A 22,189-nucleotide genomic window follows, 5' to 3' on the forward strand; every position below is an offset into this window, starting at 1 on the left:
AGTTCCAGGCCCTACCGTTCGGGCTAGCTACAGCTCCCCAAACGTTCACCAAGATCATGGTGGTAGTAGAGGTGACACTGAGGAAAAAAGGAATCCTCGTGCACCAATACCTGGACGATTGGCTGATCAGAGCGAAATCGCCAGAGGAAAGCCATCAAGCAACCACCAGAGTCAAGGAACTATTGCAAAACCTCGGGTGGGTCATCAACACACCCAAGAGCCACCTGCAGCTCTCTCAATCCCTAGAGTACCTGGGAGTCCGGTTTGATACCAAATGGAACAAAGTCACCCTTCCCCCCCACAAGGAGAAAGAGATTGATGGAACAACTACGAGCATTGTTGAACTCCACTCTCCCCATGGCATTGGACTATCTCCAAGTCCTCAGACTCATGGCATCAACCATAGAAGTTGTTCCATGGGCAAGGGCCCACATGCGGCCCCTACAACATTCCCTACTGTCACGGTGGAACCCGATGTCTCAAAACTACTCCGCTCCCCTCCGGCTATCGGCAAAGGTTCGGAACCAACTACAATGGTGGCTACAAGAAGACCATCTGAGTGAGGGAACAAGTCTATCCCCACCAGAATGGACCTTGCTCACCACGGATGCGAGCCTGCAGGGATGGAGAGCCCACTGCCAGGAGCTAGTGGCTCAAGGGCAATGGGACAAAGAAGAGTCGGCATGGAATATAAACCGACTGGAAGCCCGAGCAGTCAGACTAGCCTGCCTACGGTTCAGTCACAGACTCCGGGGCAAATCAGTCAGAGTAATGTCGGACAATGCCACAACAGTGGCCTACATCAACCACCAGGGGGGAACCAGAAGCCCGCAGGTGTCTCTGAAAATAGAGCCCCTAATGATGTGGGCAGAATCAAACCTAAAAGGGATATGAGCTGCCCACATCGTGGGAAAAGACAACGTAACTGCAGACTACCTCAGCAGAGAGAGTCTGGATCCAGGGGAAAGGACACTGTCTCCAGCAGCCTTCCAGTGGACAGTAAACCACTGGGGAACCCCAGCCATGGATCTTCTGGCAACCTGGTCCAACACCCGGGTCCCCAAGTTCTTCAGCCGAAGACGGTAACTGCTGTCCTAGGGAATCGATGCCCTCGTCCAGACCTGGCCTCAGGAGAACCTGCTGTACACCTTCCCTCCATGGTCACTACTGGGCAGAATCATCTGCAAGATAGAACACCACAGAGGGCTGGTACTTCTAGTGGCCCCGGACTGGCCAAGAAAACCATGGTATGCAGACATGCAAAGACTTCTGGCGGGAAACCCTCTACGCTTACTTCCATACAGGGATCTACTCCAGCAAGAACCAATCCTCCACGAAGATCCAACGAGATTCTCACTTATGGTCTGGCTATTGAGAGGTCTCGCCTGAAAAAGAGTGGATACTCAGGACCATTGATTGACACACTGCTCCAAGCGCGCAAGTTCTCCACCTCAACATATATATGAGTATGGAGAATATTCGAAGCCTGGTGTGAGCACCGTGACATCCTTCCACTGGCAGTCAAAATCCCCATGATCCTGGAATTTCTGCAGGACGGCGTGAACAAAGGGTTGTCCCTCAACTGCATCAAGGTGCAACTGGCCGCACTGGCCAGCTTCAAACCCAGGGTGGACAGCATCAGCCTAGCAGCCCACCCAGATGTCTCCCGCTTCTTAAAAGGGGTCAAGCACATTTGGCCACCTCTAAAGTGGCCAATATGTTACACTGGTTCGTGGAACCAGGGTCAGTGACCGCTTACCTTGAGTAGATGAGGCACTTGGAACTGGAAGCTTGCAGAGTGTCGTCGGGTAGGATATCCCAGGTGATCCAGGTAACCCAGTAGCGGTGACGGGAACCCAGAAGAGTAGTCCAGAGGCAGGCCGCAAACAGAGTAGTCCAGAGACAGTCCAGGTCAGGGCAGGCAGCTAACAGCAGGAACCAAGGCAGGTATCCAGAGGCAGGCGGCAAACAGGGTAATCCAGAGACAGTCCAGGTCAGGGCAGGCAGCGAACAGGGTGAACCAGAAGGCAGTCCGGGTCAAGCAGGCAGCAAGCAGCAGGAAAAAACAGCAGAGAAACTCCCCAACACACTTCCACCATCCAGGCTTAGGAGTAGAACAGTTCAAACATTCCTGGTAGACAGAAACATTTCTCTTGTAGCAGTTACTGCAGGCCCAATGTTCCTGATCTGCAAGCTGACAGGCTAGACAGCTCTGGTACCTTGGGTAATTCAAGGTCTGACAGGAATTGCAGGTATAAAACCTATGAGATTGAGGCATGTTGTGGTCTGTGGAAAAAAAAAGTTGACTCACCGGGTTGACGCAGGGTTCTATCTCTCTCTCTCTGGAGGGTGGCTTCGGCATACTGTTACGTTTGGGCAGTGATCCGGTGTAGTGAACACCACCTTCAGGAGTGACTCCAGGTGGAGAGCGACAGGGATAGCTGTGAGGTCTCTGAATATGGCTGGGAAGGAATGTGAAGTGGCAGGAGTGTATGGAGCTGGGCGATAGCTGATATATGGAGCAGAGTACTGGCTGGGAACAAAGGCAGGGTCAAGGCAGGCGGCAGAGTCAAGGTCCAGGCAGGGTCACAAGAACCTTATAGCAAGACAGAGAGCCCGAAGGCCACACACACACACACACACACACAAGCAGAGGGCCCGAAGGCCAAACACACATGGCAAGGCAAAGGGCCCGAAGGCCATGCACACACGGCAAGGCAGGAGACCCGAAGGCCACACACACACACACAGCAAGGCAAGGCAGAAGGCCCGAAGGCCACACACACACAGCAAGGCAAGGTAGGGCAGAGAGCCCGAAGGCCACACACACACAGTAAGGCAGGAGACCCGAAGGCCACACACACACAGTAAAGCAAGGCAAGGCAGAAGGCCCGAAGGCCACACACAGCAGCAAGGCAAGGCAGAAGGCCCGAAGGTCACACACAGCAAGGCAAGGCTAGAGCAGGGAGCCCAACGAGCTCGATGCCGAAGCACTGGAGTCTAGGGTAGGCAGGGCTATAAAGGTACATCCAAGACATAGAGCAGATGGATTGGGCCAGCCTGGAGAACCTGCTCTTGAAGGACCCTGGTGGTGAGGCGGTTGCACAGCAGCCATAGCCGTAACACAATACCCCTAGGGAATCTCAACCTAGTGTTAGATTTCCTAGCGGGAGCTTCGTTCAGACCAACTCATGGTCTGTCCCTACGGCTCCTGACCTTGAAGACTGTGTTCCTCATGGCAATCTGCTCAGCCCGTCGAATCTACGAACTTCAAGTCCTATCATGCCAGGAGCCATTCCTCAGATTCATGCCGGGATCCATACAGCTGTACACTGTACCCTCCTTCCTGCCAAAGGTGGTTTCTCACTTCCATCTAAACCAAACCATCTCGCTACCATCTCCAGACGAGCATAAGGACTCGGAAAACTCACGCCTTCTTCGCCACCTGAATGTCGCCAGACTCCTAGTCCGATACCTGGAAAGATTGGAACCCGTACGAAAGATGGACCATCTGTTTGTTCTTCACAGCAGGAAGAAGCAAGGGGAAGCAGCCTCGTGGGCAACCATTGCCTGCTGGATCAAAGAAGTAATCAAGGCGGCCTACGTAGAGGCAGGCAAGCCTCCACCTCTACAAGTCAAGGCCCATTCCACAAGGGCCCAGGCAGTGTCCTGGGCAGAAACCAAGATGCTGTCACCCGCAGAGATCTGTCGGGCGGCAACGTGGTCCTCCATCCACAGCTTCTCGAGATTCATTCGCCTGGATGTTCAGGCCAAGGAGGACACAGCATTCACAAGGGCAGTACTAAATAGGCCACGGGCAGCCTTCCACCCGGTTCGGGAGTAGCTTTTGTACATCCCATTGGTCCTGAGTCCATCTGCTACACGCTAGGAAATGTAGAAATTATTTACCTGATAATTTCATTTTCCTTACTGTAGACAGATGGACTCAGCACCCCGCTTATGGCTGCCTTGCAATCAAGAATCCTCAGGGGAACCTCACCCCAAGTGCAACACAAGCACGGGTAAGCCAACCTTTATCGCTAGTTCAGACATTTTGCCAGGTGTCGGCGCTTCTCGGTTGAGTGCCCTGGCAGTCTCAAGCTAGAAACCACGTCAACCAATCTGAGTAATCAAGTATCAAGTTAATCAAGTTACTCAAGTTAATCAAGTTAACCAAATTAATCAAAATTATCCAAACACACATATATCCATAATTGCTTTTCGAGGAGAAAACTGCAGAGCAAAGCCTCGTGCACGGGTATATGTAGTGCTGACCTCAGATTTAAATCTGACTCCGTCTCCAACTGCTATCAGGAGCACACTATACCCATTTGTCCTGAGTCCATCTGTCTACACTAAGGAAAATGAAATTATCAGGTTAGTAATTTCTACATTTCACCTATTTGTCTTAAATGAACTACCTAGTAACTTTTCTGCTTATCCCCTAGTCCTTGTATTTTTTGAAAACCAATTTGCATTTACCCATCCCACTACACTCATTATTTTAAAGATCTCTATCATATCTCAACCCTCTCTTTTCCAAGCTGAAGAGCACTAACTTCAAGGGGAATTGTTCTATCCCTTTTATCATTTTGGTCATCCTTCTCTGTACCTTTTCTAATTCTGCTATATCTTTTTTGAGATGCAGTGACCAGAAATGCACATAATACTCAAGGTGTAGTTACATCATGGAACGATATAGAGGCATTATGATATTCTCTGTTTTATTCCCCATTCTTTTCCTAATAATTCCTAGGATTCTATTTGCTATCTTGGCTGCCATCGCACATTGAGCAGAGGATTTCAACATATTATTCACAATACTTTTCCAGGGTGACTCCCAATGTGGAGCCTTGCATTGTGTAGCTATAATTTGGGTTGCTTTTCCCTACATGCATCACTTGGCATTTAATGTGGACAAATGCAATCTGCCATTTCCCTCTTGTGATTTCTCACAATTCTCTTGTGATTTACTGTAACAACTTTGAATAATTTTGTATCATCAGCATATTTGATCACCTCACTCATTGTTTGTCTGTCATGGTCATTTATAAATATATTAAAAAGCAGTGATTGCAGTACAGATCCCTGGCGCATTCCACTATTCACCTTTTTTCACCAAGAAAGTTGACCATTTAGCCCTACTCTCTGTTTTCTATCTTTTAACCGATTCTCAATCCACAATAGAAAATTGCCATCTCTCCGTCTTTTAATTTCCTCGAGTGTCTCATGAGGTACTTTGTCAAAAACTTTCAGAAAATTCAGATACACTGTATCAGTGGTTCCCAATCTTTGGTCTGAGGAGCCCTAGGGGTCCTCCAAACCATAACAGGGAATCCACAGGAAGTGAGAACAGAGATGATAAAGCCCATGCTGCAGAAGAAGAGGCCCAGTAGGCAGCCAAGGTAACCCAGCCAGAGAAGACTGAAGGAGGCAACAAGGCCACCGGCGCACCTATTCCACCGATGGTTGAAGATCCAAAGAGGCCACCAGCGTACCCATCCCACCAGCAGTTGAAGATTTAAAGATGCCCTACAAGCCGCTGGCGCACCCATCCTGCCAGTGGTTGAGGACTGAAAAATACTACAGGGTTGCCACCACCGCATCCCCAACCTGCTGGCAGCATGAAAGAGGAGGAGGAGGCCACAGGAGCCCCTTCCCTGCAGACTACAGGAAATAAAATGGAAAAAGCCCAGGTGAGAGTGAGGGTGTGAGAGCCTGTGTAAATGAGAGAGATAGCATGTTTGTCTATGAGATTATGTGTTTGTGAAAGAGAGCAAGTGTGTATCTGTATGAGCATGTGTGTGTGTTTGTGAGAGAGAGAGCACGTGTATATGAGAGAGAGGGAGCATGTGTGTCTCAGAGTATGTGTGTATGAGAGAGAGAGAGCACATATGTGTCTGTGCAGCATGTGTATGTAAGAGAGAGAGCATTATGCCTGTGAGAGCATGTATGTATATGAGAGAGTGAATGTGTGTCTGTGAGAGCATGTGTGTATGAGAGGGATTGTGTGTGTGTGAGCGCGTGTGTGCATGACATGAACGAGTGACTGTGTGCATGAGTGAAAATGAACGTGTGTGTGTGTGTGTGTGTGTGTGTGTAAGAGAGAGGGACTTTGTTAGTGAAGAGAGAAGACCCATGTGTGTATGTGTGAGAATGAACATGAGTATGTGTGTATGAGTGAGAATGAATATATGTGTGTGCATAAGAGAGAGAAAGGAGAAAGATTGTGTGTCCTGCTCCTAATCCACAGCAATATTAGGGTGACTGGAAATCAAAAGTTCCCAGATAAGTTGAGTAAGGAATTTTTAAATCCTCGTTAGTTTAATTGCTGGCTATTATTTGATGTGTCAGATATTTTGAAATATTTTATTGATGTTTGGGAAATTTAAAAATAATTTCTGAGATTTTAATTATTGGATGTTCTAAATATCAGTGGTTTTGAAATATTCTTTTTATTAGTATGCTTTTACTATTACTGATATTTTATATTTCTTGATTGTATTGTTTGATGTTTTATGAGGAATGCAATGTTTTTGTTTTTCCATTGTTGCACTATGGTTTCCAGTTCAGTTTTTGCTGCATGTTTGTATTTATACTTTATGGTCTCTTTATTTTGTATTTGGCAAGGGTTTGTCTGTGTTTTGCATGTGTGATTTTGGTGATGTATTCTGCTAGCATGTGGTTTCTATATAGGGACTACAGCAGCTGGACTTGTTCAGTTTTCCCAATAGGAGATATATTGGTGTTTTAGGGCCTGTTGTAATTGTTGCAGAGGTGGACCCTTGGCCCGAGGTAGAGTTGACGCACAGGTCCCCACCTTTGGGAGGTGGAGTGGACTGGGAAGCGGAAGCCGACTGGAGCTTCGCCAATACCAGCCCTCGTTCCCCGCAGGTTGAGCCCTTGGGTACCGGAGCCGGCTGGTCTTAGGCGGGCCTCTGCGTGGTTGATCCCGAGGAAGGTGTTCAGAACAGGGAGCCAGAAAGCAGCTGAGACACAGGGTCCGAAGGAGCTGGGTTCAAGACAAGGCCTGGATCCAAAAGCCTGGACAGGTTGAGGCAGGCTAGAGAACAGGAGCAAGTTAAGTCCGAGCTTGTAGTAGGCAGAAGCCTAAAAAAGGCCAAGTCCACTTAATCTGCAGGAGGCAGAGTCAGGTCCAAGCTGGAGTCAGGACAGGCGGCTGGAGACAAATTCAGGTGCTGACTGAAGTTAGGGCAGGCGGCTGGAGTCGAAGATAGGTGCAGACTGAAGTCAGGGCAGGTGGCTGGAGATGAAGTTGAGTACAGGCTGAATTCAGGGCAGGCGGCTGGAGACAATGTCAAGGTTTGAGCACAGATCAGAGCCGGGAATCCGTGCAAAGCATGGTCAAGAGTGAGCGAGAGTCAAGCCAGGAATCCGTCCAAAAGCATAGTCAAGAGTAGCAAGGGTCAAGCCAGGAATCCGTCCAAGGTAATCAGGAACAGGTAACAGGTACTGGAATTCAGAAACTGGAAACAGGAATACAGGACTGGAACAAACGAGCACAGGAACAGGAACGAAGGAGTAGCAACTAACCACATGACAAGCTTGGAGACCTATTGCCATGGCAAAGACCAAGTGGCGAGGCCTGCCTTAAATAGCAGGGCCCGGCGACGTCATCATCTGGAGCCATGGGAAGGTTTCCCACCACAGCCCCTTTAAAGTCGAGAGAGGCGCACGTGCCTAAGGCAAATGGCTGGGATTACGAGGTGACGGCGTCTCCCCTACGCACACGTGGGGAGACCCGACTGGGACCGGAGAAGGCTGCGGAGCAGCTGGAGGAACCTGGGGACGTGGTAGGAGCACAGGCGCTTAGGCGGTTGCCTACCTTTACTAGAGAGGAAGGGCCAGGTCAGGGACCCAGGTGCCGAGGGTGAGTAGTGCCGGTCGCGGGCCTGCTGTGGCTGGGACACGCAACAGTGCCCCCCCTTGGAGGTCTAGGTTTGCCCGGATGGGCTTGATGGAACTGCTGAAGAAGCCCTTTGTCTAGGATATTACACTCTGGTTCCCAGAAATTTTCTTCAGGGCCGTACCCCTCCCAAGAGAGGAGGTATTCCCAGCGATGGCCTCTCCTCCAGGCATCTACAACATCTTGGACTTGGTAGATTGTGTCAGTCTCCTAGATGACCTGAGAAGGCTTGGGAGCTTTGCGTGAAGGCCAAGAAAGCACTAGAGGCTTAAATAATGAGACATTGAACAAATTATGTATTCCCAGTGTGGGTGGCAGACAAAGCTGGTAGGTCACTGGGCCAATACATCGAGTGACCGGGAAAGGCCTGGTGTACCTGGGAGCAAACCGCTGGGAGGGAAGCTTCAAATGAATATGGCGGGTGCTCAGCCATACTCTATCACCCTATTGAAATTCTGAGGCAGGTTTGCGAAGGGCGTCTGATGATTTCTTGGCACATGCGGCTGCTTGGCGCAGACGTTGGTTCGTGTGGGTCCAAAGGACCTGTAGGGCGTCCGCGGTTGCCTGAGCTGCTGGAGAAGGCACTGAGAGAGAAACTGGCAAAGGAGGCTGTGGCTGTCTGCCGTACACCAGAGCGAAAGGAGAGATTCCTGTGGCTGCTGCGATATGCGAATTATGAGAAAATTCGGCCCATGGGAGTAGTTGAGCTCAGTTGTCTTGCTGGTCGTTGGAGAAAGCACTTGAGAGAGCGGTTCATCTGCTTGGCTTGGCCATTGGCCTGAGGATGGTAAGCATTGGTCAGGCTGATGAAAATCCTAAATTTCCTACACAATCACCAGTAGCGGGTGACAAACTAATGTTGTGGAGCGCTAGGAGAGCGGTCCCACTTACCAAGAGATGTGTGTTCTTGGGCCACGGCTCGACCCCAGAGGAACTCCGTAGAGGTGCCGCAGTAGGCGAGGCATGCCCGAGCATGGGCTGGACAGAAGACTGGAGATACTGCCCCTCTTCCGGACCTGCGCGCTTCGGAAGACCAACAACACAATGATGGTCTTATGAACAATCCTCCGACCGTTCCAAGCCCTTTCGGACCTGCCGCAGGGTACGGCAAGAAGCGGGAGGCCAGGGCAGCGAGGACTGGAACATGGAGATTCAGACGAGACTCAGGGACGAGGTACTTGGATGCACAGATGTAGACTCAGGAACGAGGTTCTGGGATGCACAGACGTAGACTCAGGAACGAGGTTCTGGGATGCACAGACGTAGACTCAGGTACAGACGTAGACTCAGGAACGAGGTACTTGGCTTTCAGAAGACTCAGGAACGAGGTACTTGGCTTTCAGAAGATTCAGGAACGAGGTACTTGACTTTCAGAAGACTCAGGAACAAGGTACAAGGCTTGCATCATGAAGCGCCCTACTCAGCCCGCCCATGGGGCTGGTCGCGGACCATGACATGGCTTGCCGTGGGGTACCAAGCGTACAGAAGACTCAGGAACAAGGTACAAGGTTTGCATCATGAAGCGCCCTACTCAGCCCATCCGTGGGGCTGGTCGCGGACCATGACATGGCTTGCCGCGGGGTACCAAGTGTACAGAAGACTCAGGATCGAGGAACCAGGGGTTCAGGAGAGCAAGACAGGATCAGGAGAAGCAATATCAGAGCTGGGTCACGGACATCAGGAACAAACATCTGGACTGGAACACAGATACTGGATCAGGAGACAGACCTTAGGGCTGGAACACGGACATCTGGAACAGCAGGTGAACATCAGGACTAGAACATAGACAAGAAGACAAGACGAGGAACTCCAACGAAGAAAAGGAAACATAGGACCTTGAAGAAGTGCTGGAACAAGGACGACTCCTGAAGCGAAGGACAGCAGGATCCCAGGAGTGACCAACTCCTTGTGAAGGCAAAGCTGGAATGGACGCTGAGCCCTTTTGTAGGGCTGAAGAGGACAACGCCCAGGCAGGGGGTCAGCAGGGGGCCACATCTGGCTGGCCCTTGAAGAGGGCCCGCGCCTTAGAAAGCTGGATGAAGAGAAGCAGGAACGGTGGTGGCGTTCCCAGCCACGTGGAAGGCCCAAGGAGAAGCAGGCATGCAGCAGGAGCAGCCCTGGAGGAAGGTAGGCTGCTGGAGTGGCTCCGTGCCGGGGTCTTCGCCCGGCCTCCCTGCCGGGCGAAGACCCCGGCACGGCAAGGATGGCCTCCTTGCCTCTGGAGGACCCCTCGCGGGCAGGATCGCAACAACTAAGGCCCCCTGTCAGAGGCATTGTCTACGGGTAGCCCATGGAGGCAGAAGACATGGAAGAAGAACAGATGTGCGAGTTCAGGCGCTGAAGGCAAAGCGGGAAGTGGCACAAAATGAGCCATCTTGGAGAACCTATCCATGATCACCCAGATGACAGTGTTCCCTTTAGACACCAGAAGGTCCACCACGAAATCGGTGGACAAATGAGTCCAGGATTCTTCAGGAGCAGGCAGGGGTTCTAGTAGCCCCCACGGTCGACCCATGGGAGGCTATTGTTGGGCACACGTAGGACAGGAGTCTATGTATGTACATGTATTGGAGGACATGGTGGGCCATCAATAGTAGCACTGTAAGAGGGACAAAGTCCGAACGCATCCAGGATGGCCAGGTACTTTGGAATCATGTGCCCACTGTAGCACCTTTTCATGAAGCTTGCGGGGCACCACTGTTTTCCCCGCTGGTACGGTCAGGGTAGCGGACAGAGAAATATGAGCAGGATCTATTATGTAACGGGGCTCTTATAGAAACATAGAAATGACAGCAGAAGAAGACCGAATGGCCCATCCAGTCTGCCCAGCAAGCCTCACACATTTTTTCTCTCATACTTATCTGTTTCTCTTAGCTCTTTGTTCTATTCCCCTTCCACCCCCACCATTAATGTAGAGAGCAGTGATGGAGCTGCATCCAAGTGAAATATCTAGCTTGATTAGTTAGGGGTAGTAGGGGCAGTAACCGCCGCGATAAGCAAGCTACACCCATGCTTATTTGTTTTACCTAGACTATGTTGTACAGCCCTTGTTGGTTTTTTTTCTTCTCCCCTGCCGTTGAAGCAGGGAGCTATGCTGGACATGCGTGAAGTATCAGTTTTTTTCTCCCCTGCCGTTGAAGCAGAGAGCCATGCTGGATATGCATTGAAAGTGAAGTATCAGGCACATTTGGTTTGGGGTAGTAACTGCCGTAACAAGCCAGCTACTCCTCGCTTTGTGATTGCGAATCCTTTTTTTCTTCACCCCTGTCGTTGAAGCTATGCAGGATATGCGTGAAGCATCAGTTTTTTGTTTTTGTTTTTGTTTTTTTTTTTCCCCTGCTGTTGAAGCAGAGAGCTATGCTGGAAATGCGTGATGTATCAGTCTTTCTCCCATGCCGATGAAGCAGAGAACCATGCTGGATATGCATGGAAAGTGAAGTATCAGGCACATTTGGTTTGGGGTAGTAACCGCCGTAACAAGCCAGCTACTCCCCGCTTTTTGAGTGCGAACCCTTTTTCTTCTCCCTTGCCGTTGTAGCAGAGAGCTCTGCTGGATGTGTGAAGTATCAGTTATTCTTCTCCCCTGTCATTGAAGCAGAGAGCTATGCTGTATATGCATTGAAAGTGAAGTATCAGGCATATTTGGTTTGGGGTAGTAACCGCCGTAACAAGCCAGCTACTCCCCTCTTTGTGAGTGCAAATCCTTTTTTCCATTACCTCTTGCTGTTGAAGCTTAGAGCGATGTTGGAGTCACAGTAAGCATGTGTATGTTTATTTAATAAGGGTATTGTGTCAATAGCCATCATTCTGGCGAGTCACCCACTCTTCATTGGCGGCCTCTTGACTTTATGGATCCGCAGTGTTTATCCCACGCCCCTTTGAAGTCTTTCACAGTTCTGGTCTTCACAGTTCTGGTCTTCCCACTTCCAGGCATCCACCACCCTCTCCGTGAAGAAATACTTCCTGACATTGGTTCTGGGAGTCTTCAGGCTCGAAGGAATGATACAGGGCATCAGCCCGGAGGTTCTTCTCTGCAGGATGGTATCAAAGGTTGAAGTCAAATCGAGTGAAGAATAATGCCCAGCGGGCCTGGCGAGCATTTAAACGTTGGGCATGCTGGAGATGCTCAAGGTTCTTTTGGTCAGTGAAGATTGTGAATCGATGTTGAGCGCCCTCCAGCCAAGGGCTCCATTCTTCGAGAGTGAGCTTGATTGCGAGGAGTTCTCGGTCCCCGATGCTATAATTTTGCTCCATGGGGCAGAACCTGTGGGACTAGAAGGAGCAAGGATGTAGAACTCCTTTCGGGGAATGCTGACTCAGCACTGCTCCATCTCCAATGGCAGAGGAGTCCACTTCAAAAATGAAGGGGCAGTTCGAGTCTGGATGACATAAACAGGGCCCCAACAAGAAAACATCTTTTAGGGCTTGGAAGGTGGTAATTGCCTCTGGAGTCCAATTCCTCGTATCACTGCCTTTAGAGGTAAGGGCTGTAAGAGGTGAAGCAACCAGGGAATAATTAGCTATGAAATGGTGGGAATAGTTGGTAAAACCAAGGAACCGCTGGAGTGCTCGGAGGCCTGTGGGCGGGGGCCAGTCTTGGATGCTTTGTAGCTTACTGGGATCCATGAAGAAGCCATGTTGGGAAATGATGTAGCCCAGGAAGGGTAGGCTCTGCTTCTCAAACAAGCACTTGTCAAGCTTGGCAAACAGGTGGTTCTCCCACGGGCGCTGCAGCACTATGCGATCATCCGAACGATGGGTGGCGAGATCCTTTGAAAAGATAAGGATGTCATCTAGGTAGGCGACAACCTTCACATAAAGGAGGTCATGGAAAATTTCATTGATCATGCGTTGGAACACCACAGGGGCATTACAAAGGCCAACTGGCATCACAAGGTATTCGTAATGTCCATCCCTGGTATTAAACACTGTCTTCCAGACATCCTCGGGATGGATACGAACCAAGTTGTAGGCACCTCGCAAGTCCAGCTTGATAAAGATGGTCGCTCCTTGAAGGCGATCAAACAATTCATTGATCAAGGGCAGAGGATATTTATCCTTGTGGGTGTGGCATTCAAGCCACGATAGTCTATGGATGATCGTAGTGACCCATCCTTCTTGGTGACAAAGAAGAAGCCTGCACCAGCAGGCGAGGTGGAGGGATGGATAAAACCTTTAGCCAAGTTTTCATGGATGTAGTCCGACATAGCTCGGGTCTCTGGTACAGACAAGAGGGTAAGTTTTGTCCCTAGGGGGCATAGTACCCAGGAGAAGATTGATGGGGCAGTCGTACTCATGATGAGGTGTAAGGATATCAGCCTTCTGCTTCAAAAACACGTCCCCAAAATCAGCATATGGTGCGGGAAGGCCTGAAACAGTAACCGCTAGCAGGATCACTGAAGGCGGTTCTATTCTCCTGAGGCAAGTGCGATGACAGGCAGGGTTCCATTCGGCGAGTTGTAGGGTCTCTCAATCAAAGTGGGGTGAGTGGCGCTGAAGCCATGGCAATCCTAACACCACTGGATGGATGAATTTATCCAGGATGAGTAATTCTACCTCTTCTTCATGTAAAGTTCCAGTGAGGAGGTGGACAGGTATGGTGACTTGGGAAATTCTTCCCGGTAGCGGGTCGCCATGGATGTTGAGTATTGGTTTCTCGTCAGGACAGGTAGAGATGCCTAGGAGTTGGACCAAATCCTTCACCAGAAAATTCCCGCCGGCTCCTGAATCGACCAAAGCCAAGGTGGGGAAGGAACAGGAATTCCAGGTCAGGTAACTGGTAAAGTTAATTGGGGGGCTGTAGTAGTAGTGCCCAAGTTCAGGACCCCTACTGAACTTAGGCCAGAGAGTTTCCCAGACGGATGGGACAAGACGACAGGTGGTGTCCTGCAGTTCTGTAGTACAGGCACAGATCCAAATGCCTCCGGCTAATGCGCTCCTTGGGGATTAGGCGTCCACGCCCCAGCCCCTTCTGCCTTAGTGGACAGCGGGACTCTGCTGGATGCGGGACTTCGCCACAGGTAGAGAGCAGGAAGGTTCGGCAGCGGGGCGCCAGGATACCCGGACTTCCCGGTGGTGCTCCTGGAGGCAATGATCTATGTGACATGCAAGGTCGATGAGGTCCTCAATAGAGGAGGGTAATTCGCGGGCTGCAAGTTTATTTTTGAGCTGAGGTGACAGGCCATCTAGGTAAATGGCTCGGAGGCAGTCCTCCTGCCAGCCCTACTCCATAGTGAGAGTCCGGAATTCAATGGTGTACTCATTAAGTGCTCGGTGACCTTGCCACAAATGTAGAAGATTCGAACTAGCCATAGCCTGCCTCCCTGGATCATCAAAGGTCCGACGAAAGGTAGTCACAAAGCATGATAGTTCCTGGAGAAGAGAGTCCGCACACTCCCACAAGGGAGATGCCCATGCTAACGCCTTGCTCTCTAGGCATGAAAAAATAAAGGGTTACCTTCATGTGGTCATCTTGGAAAATGGAAGGCTGTAGAGCAAACTGCATGTAGCATTGATTGATGAAGCCTCTGCAGAGTTTCAGGTCCCCATTGAAATGAGGTGGAGCAGGCAAGGCAAGCAGAGCTCTGGCTGGAGTAGCCGGTGCCTGAGAACTGAGTGGTGCAATCGTAGAAGCTGCAGAGCCAGCACGAGAGTCCACACGGGTGTTGAGGCATTCAATGGAGGTATCCAACGCCTCCAAGAACCACTGCTGTTCCTGGAACTTTAGGACCAGAACCCGGAATGGCCTGCAGAGCGGATGGCTCCACCGAGTCGATGGCCTTGGCAATCTGTTGTGGAGGTGGACCCATGGCCCAAGATGGAGTTGACGCTACCCGTGGGGAAACCCCATGGGTCCCCACCATCAGGAGGCGGAGTGGACCGGGGAGGCCGTCTGGAGCTTCGCCAATACCAGCCCTCGTTCCCCACAGGTTGAGCCCTTGGGTACCGGAGCTGGCTGGTCTTAGGCAGGCCTCTGTGTGGTTGATCACGAGGAAGGTGTTCAGAACAGGGAGCCAGGAAGCAGCTGAGACATAGGGTCCAAAGGAGCTGAGTTCAAGACAAGGCCTGGATCCAAAAGCCCGGACAGGCTGAGGCAGGCTAGAGAACAGGAACAAGTTAAGTCCGGGCTTATAGTAGGCAGAAGCCTAAAAAAGGCCAAGTCCATGTAATCTGCAGGAGGCAGAGTCAGGTCCAAGCTGGAGTCAGGACAGGCGGCTGGAGACAAAGTCAGGTGCTGACTGAAGTTAGGCCAGGTGGCTAGAGATGAAGACAGGTGCAGACTGAAGTCAGGGCAGGCGGCTGGAGGCAAGGTCAAGGTACGAGCACAGGTCAGAGCTGGGAATCCATCCAAAGCATGGTCAAGAGTGAGCAAGGATCAAAGCCAGGAATCCGTCCAAAAGCGTAGTCAGGAGTAGCGAGGGTCAAGCCAGGAATCCGTCCAAAAGCATAGTCAGGAGAAGCAAGGGTCAAGCCAGGAATCCATCCAAAAGCATAGTCAGGAATAGCAAGGGTCAAGCCAGGAATCTGTCCAAGGTAATCAGGAACTGGTAACAGGTACTGGAACTCAGGAACTGGAAACAGGAGCTCAGGACTGGAACAAACGAGCACAGGAACAGGAACGAAGGAGTAGCAACTAAGCACACGAGAAACGTGGAGACCTCTTGACTTGGCAAAGACCAAGTTACGGGGCCTGCCTTAAATAGCAGGGCCTGGCGATGCCATCATCCAGGGCCACAGGATGATGACATCCTCCCCTCAACCTCCTCCCACATCACCCCCTCCGTCGTTCCTCTCCCTATCACTCACCGCTTATATCCTGTCATCTTGTTGATAGTTAAAAAACTTCTTTCCTCTAATCTCTACTCTTTCCCCTACTCTCTTCTCTCCTTAAGAGTTAATTATTTATTCACCTGTCTTGAGTTGACTTAGTTTTCTTACTGTTTGCTTGACATTAAACTATTGTAAAGCTTGTTGCTATGTTACGTTACAATGTGAACCGGGGTGATGTTTTTAACGTGCCCCGGTATATAAAAAATCTTTAAATAAATAAATAAGATTTCCCACCGCGGCCCCTTTAAAGTTGAAAGAGGGGCGCGCACTCGCGCCTAAGCCAAATGGCTGGGATTACAAGGTGGCGGCATTTCACCTACGCACAAGTGAGGAGACCCGACTGGGACCAGAGGAGGCCGCGGAGGAAGCTGGGGACGTGGTAGGAGTGTGGGCGAGTAAAAACTTGTTAAAACCCTGTTTAAAACCCCTTAACCTTGTAACCTTCATATTTTTGTAAACCATTATGATGGCTTTATGATAACTAATCCGAATGACTGTATATAAAACTCGATAAGTAAAAAAATAAATAAACAAATAAACAAACAAATAAATAAATAAATAAATAAATAGAGAGGAAGGGCCAGATCCGGGATCCGGGCACCAGGGGTGAGTAGAGCCGGTCGCGGGCCTGCCGCAGCCAGGACACGTAACAGTAATATTTGCAGTATTGCCTTTTCATAGATAGGATTGTTACTGTTTGAGTCTGGCAGTCAAGGTGTTATGGCATGGCAGGCTTCCTATAGGTCCATTTTTTGCAGGATTTTGAATTGTACAATGTTCCTGGTAGTGGAGGGAGATTCTGTTGCTATTAATGAGGTGACACTATTTGATTATTATATTTTATGTTGAATATTAAGGGGAAGTACCCTTGTTCTCCTCTGCACCCTTTGTTGGGGGAATTTCTATGAATGCAAGGTATTGTAGAACTTGAAATGCAGGTTTTATATTGGGATTTTGTCCCATGTAGAATAATTATTATTTTTTAATGCCCTTGAATAATTTTGGTGGTAGTTTTCTTAGATGATTGAAACTGGCCATGGGTTTCTTTATTACTTAGAAGGTTCTTCAGTCTAGAAATGCCACCGACATACATGCCCAGCACTTTATGACAATCGTGCTAAAGGTTTGTAGCTATGCCTCTTGCTTTAGGGGTGGGAGTGTCTTATATCTGCATGTATGGAATTTGGTAACAGGCAGGTGTGGAGAAAGCCATTGGACCCCCATCAAGATCGAACTAACAGGGTGGTTTCCCTGTCAAAGATGATTTTCTTTATAAAAAAGCAAGCAAATAAATAAATAAATATTAAAAAATACCATGGGGGACGGTTGGGAGGCATATGTGCACCAAAGCTCTCTCTGCATCTTCCTTTTAATGATGTGGGTCTGTCTCAAACATCCCTCCTTCCCCACCAGTCTCTCACTCTCTGTCTTTGCTTCATGGTCCATCCCAACCAGTCCCCCTCTCTCCCTCTACAGTCCATCCTGCAAGTCTCTCTCTCCCTCCACACCAATCTCTTTCTCTCCTCCCCCTACACCAGTCCATCTCCATCAGTCTCTCTCCCTCTCTACTAGTTCATCCCCCCACCAATCTCTCTTCCTCCACCAGTCCATTTCCACCAAGTTTGTCTCTCTCTCTCAGTACATTTCTACTAATCTTTCTCTTTCTACCAGCCTATCTCCCTCTACTAGTCCATCCCCACCAGTCAGTCTCTTTTGCCCACCACCAGTCCATCCTGGTCAGTCTGTCTCTCTTCCTCTACCAGTCCATCTCCACTAGTCTGTCCCTCACTCTCTCCACTAGTCCATCTCTACCTGTATGTCTCTCTCTCCCTCACCCCGCCAATCTCTCTCTCTCCTTCCCCCAATCCATTCCCCCCAGTTGCTCCAGATCCAGCTGTCTGGTTGATGGTAGTTTCACTACATAAGTAATTGAATATAAATACATTCTTGCACATTTACTGCTGTGCTTTGCAATTATGTATATTTCATTTATATCAGTAAGAATTATTTAATAACTTGTATATATTATAATGAGCCTGGTGTGCATATAATTATTTCTTTGTTATTGCACTAATCACTTTTCTATATATGGCACATAACTGCAGGTAAAAATCAAAGGGAAGCATGTGGAGGTCTATGAAAATTTTGAAAAGGGGTCCATGGATATAAAATAACTAGCCTTCTACTACTTGCTACTTTATACCTTCAAATTTTTATTTGGTTAATTGTGCTTTACACCATGTATCTTTATTTATATGTATTTACTACAATGGGGGTTGGGGGGGTGGGGGAGAATGTTGTTGGCTGTACCTGACTGATTGGTGTGCTCATTGTTTTGCTAGCTTGTTACTGATTGTCAGTCAATAAAATTTCAATAATAAAAAAAGGAAAAGGGGTCCACACTCCCAAAAAGGTGGGAACTCCTGCACTATATTAACTGGCTCACCTTTATCCACTTTTATTCATGCCTTCAAAAAAATGTAGCAAATTGCTAAGGTAAGACTTCCCTTGGTTAAATCCATGTTGGCTTTGTCCCATTAAACTATCTATCTATATGTGCAATAATTTTGTTCTTTATAACAGTTTTAACCATTTTTCCCATCATTAATGTCAGGTTCATTGGTCAGTAGTTTTTTGGCTCACTCCCTAGAACTCTTTTAAAAAACCAGCATTAGAGTGGCCACTTTCCAATCTTCAGTACCATAGCTGATTTTAATGATTAACAGATTATTAATACTTGAAATAAATACTCCCACTCCACACAATCAAATGCTTTTTTTCAGTGTCAAAACTGATCAGAAGTGAGGAGACACATATTATCTTGCAATGTCCCATGAATGCAGTTATTGCTTTCAAGGTGACTATTAGGTAACACTGCCTGAGAAAACCAGCCTGATTCACAGATTTTAGTGATGGCAAAATCTAGACAGGCCTATCTGCCATTATTTTAGTGACTAATTTTATATCAAACTCTATTACAGAAATAGGTCTGTATGTTTCTGGGAGAGTTGGATCTCGCTCTGCTTTAGATATGACTGTTATAAGTGCCCTACTTGTCTTATAAGGAAAACCGGCATGTTGCATTACTTCCAAATACATACTCACAAGGGATTACAAGTTTTGTCTATCAAAATTTTATATAATTCTACATTATACCCATCTGGGTCAGGGGATTTGAATAATTTTGCCTGGCCAATATCGGTAGCAATTTCTTTTTCAGTCAGTGAAACATTTAGTCTACCCAATTGTACCCCATTCAATTTAGGAAGATCCAGTTTATTCAAAAAGATTTCCCAATTACTTCTTCTTCTTAGATATACAAATTTTTAAAAATAAAAACCTGCAAAGATCTTAGCTATACACCCTGACTCTCATTAATCATATTCCCTTTTTTATCTCTTAAGGGGATTTGTATCAGAAGAACTGATGCAAATCACTGTGAAAACTGGAAGATGTAATAAGGCAGATTGACAAACTAAAGAGTAGCAAATTGCTTGGACTAGATAGTATACACCCCAGAGTTCTGAAAGAACTAAAAAAATGAAATTGCAGATTGGTTACTGGTAATTTGTGTTGTGTTGCAGTCGGAACGGCCTCTGAAGGCCTTGCATTCTGCTACATAACGGATGTTTTAGTGTGCCCTTGGGCCTCAACCCGACCCCAGACGGATCCAGGACCGAGCCGAGGGTTGGAGACATGTCCCAGGATGGCAGAACATGGTCTTACCCTCTGCCAGGCCTGCAAGCTCCCAGCGCCAACAACAAGATGATGTTGGTAGGTGAACGGTCCTCCGACCGTTCTGAGCCCTTTCGGACCTGCCGCTTAGATCGGCATGGAGCAGCAGGCCGGCCTGAGGATGAGGGCAGACGGAGACCTTGACATGAAGACATGACACCAAGGTTGATGCGATGGCATCACAGATGAGGGTTAAAGTGAAGTCATCACAGGCAAGGGTTGATGCGAAGACATGACACCAAGGCTGTTGAAGACATGACACCAAGGCTGATGCAATGGCATCAGAGACGAGACGAGGAACTTGACAACGTCCAGACGAGACGAGAAGCTGGGCAGGTAGACAATTGGCACTGTCTCTCAGGGCGCCCTACTCAGCTCACCTTCACGGGCAGACCCAATGGGCTGGTCACGGACCACCCTGTCCCACTGCACACCCTACACAGCCCAAGGAGGCTGGTCACAGACCACGCGGAGAGAAAGACAAGCGCAGGAAAGGATCCAGTCGAGGTGGGACTCTGACGAAGCCGATGTCATCCAAAGCACCACAAAGCCTGGCAGGACAAGATGGCTCAGGAGCACAGGACACCAGTCCACTGCCGGCATCTCCCATGATGGCCACCCGTTACCCGGAGATCCACGGCCGGCAGAACAGAAGGCTCCGGAGTAAAAACGAACACCAAGGAAGGCTAGAACACCAGGAAGCGAGACATCAGGAGATGAGACACCAGGACACCTGGAAGGGGACCTCAGGCAATGAAGACATGGCATGGCATGACAAGACGACAAGACAAGACGAGGAGCTCCATGAAGAAGACAGAAGACCTGATGGAGCTCTGGCAGGCAAGAGCCTCCAGGACTGAAGTCACTCCGATGCAAGGTGAAGAGCAATTGCAAGACCAGACCTTTTATAGGACTGCAACAGGAAACAGTCACTAGGTGGGGCCCAGGGCATATCCGGCCGTGGGCCCTTTAAATATAGAAGAGAGGCGCGGCCGCGCGCCTAGGAGCAGGAAGCTGGAACTGTGCAGGACCGTGGACAGCAGTCCTGCACAGACGTAACGACGTAGCATCAGGGCTGGGCCTGAAGGCAGGCCCCAATGACAGCAGCGGCTCCAGCCGCTGCAGGAGGCCCCGGGGGCCACTCCAGCCGCCAATCCAGGCCGGGGCTTGCGGCCTCCAGCCGCGAAGAAGAGGACGGCGGCGGCAGCTCCATGCCGCCTGAAGGTCAGAAGTCCGCAGCTCCGGCCGCTGTTAAGAGCAGACAGAACGGGCAGCCTCCAGGCCGCAAAAGGGAACACAGTCCGCGGCTCCAGCCACGTGGGGAGGCCCAACCTCGGCGGCATCCGGCCGCATCGGGCAGCAGCAGAAGCGAGGTGAATGGAGCCTGCTCGTGGGGGAACCCACGGGCAGTGTTCATAACAATTTGTAGTCTATTGTTGGGAATCGTCTGTCGTTCCTAAAGATTGGAGGGTGGCCCATGTAATCCCAATCTTTAAAATGGGTTCCAGGGATGTTCCAGGAAACTACACACCAGTACATCTAACTTCAGTGTTGGGAAAAATCATAGAACATATAAATAGACATGATTAAATGGGACACAACCAGCATGGATTTACACAAGGGAAATTTTGCCTCACCAATCTGTTACATTTTTTGAAGGGGTTAACAAACATATGGATAATGGTGAGCTGGTGGATGTAGTATATTTGGATTTTCAGAAGGTATTTGACAAAGTGCCCCATGACAGACTCCTGAGGAAAAAAAAAGTCATGGAATAGGAAGTAATGTCCTATTGTTAAAAGATAGGAAACTGAGAGTGATAAATGGTCAGTTTTCTCAGTGGAGAAAGGTAAACAGCAGAGTGCCTCAGGGATCTGTACTGGGACTGGTGTTATGACCTGGAAAGGGGAATATCATGTGAACTGATCAAATTTGCAGATGACACAAAATTATTCTGAATTATTAAATCACAAGACGATTAAGAGAAATTACAGGAAGACCTTGCAAAACTGAAAGACTGGGCATTTAAATGGCAGATGAAATTTAATGTGGGCAAGTTCAAAGTGATGCTCATGGAGAACAGTAACCCATACTGTAGTTACACAATGTTAGGTTCCACATTAGGAGTTACTGCCCAGGAAAAGGACAATACTTTGAAATTCTCGGTTCAGTGTATGGCAATGGTCAAAAAAGAAAACAGAATGTTAGGAATTATAAAGAAAGGAATGGAGAATAAAGCAGAGAATGTCATACTGCCTCTGATCGCTCCATGGTGAGGCTACACCTAGAGTACTGTGTGCATTGGAAAATGTACAGAGAAGGGTGACTAAAATGATAAAGTGGATGGAACGGCTCCTATAAGGAAAGGATAAAGAGGTTAGGGCTGTTCACTTTGGAGAAGAGAGCTGAGGGGGGGGGGGGGGGGTGGATATGTTAGAGGTCTATAAAATCATGAGTAGAATAGAACTGGTAAATGCAAATCAGTTATTTATTCTTTCTAAAAATACAAAGATTAGAGGATACTCCATGAAGTTAATAGCACATTCAAAACAAATCAGAGAAAATTCTTTTTCACACAATGCAGAATTAAACTCTGGAATTCATTATGGGATGATGTGATTAAGGCAGTTAGAGTAGCTGGGTTTAGAAAAGATATAGACAAGTTTCTGGAGAAGTCAATAAACTGTTATTAATCAA

The sequence above is a fragment of the Rhinatrema bivittatum genome, chromosome 4 (genome assembly GCF_901001135.1).
Source record: "Rhinatrema bivittatum chromosome 4, aRhiBiv1.1, whole genome shotgun sequence".
Taxonomy (NCBI): Eukaryota; Metazoa; Chordata; class Amphibia; order Gymnophiona; family Rhinatrematidae; genus Rhinatrema; species Rhinatrema bivittatum.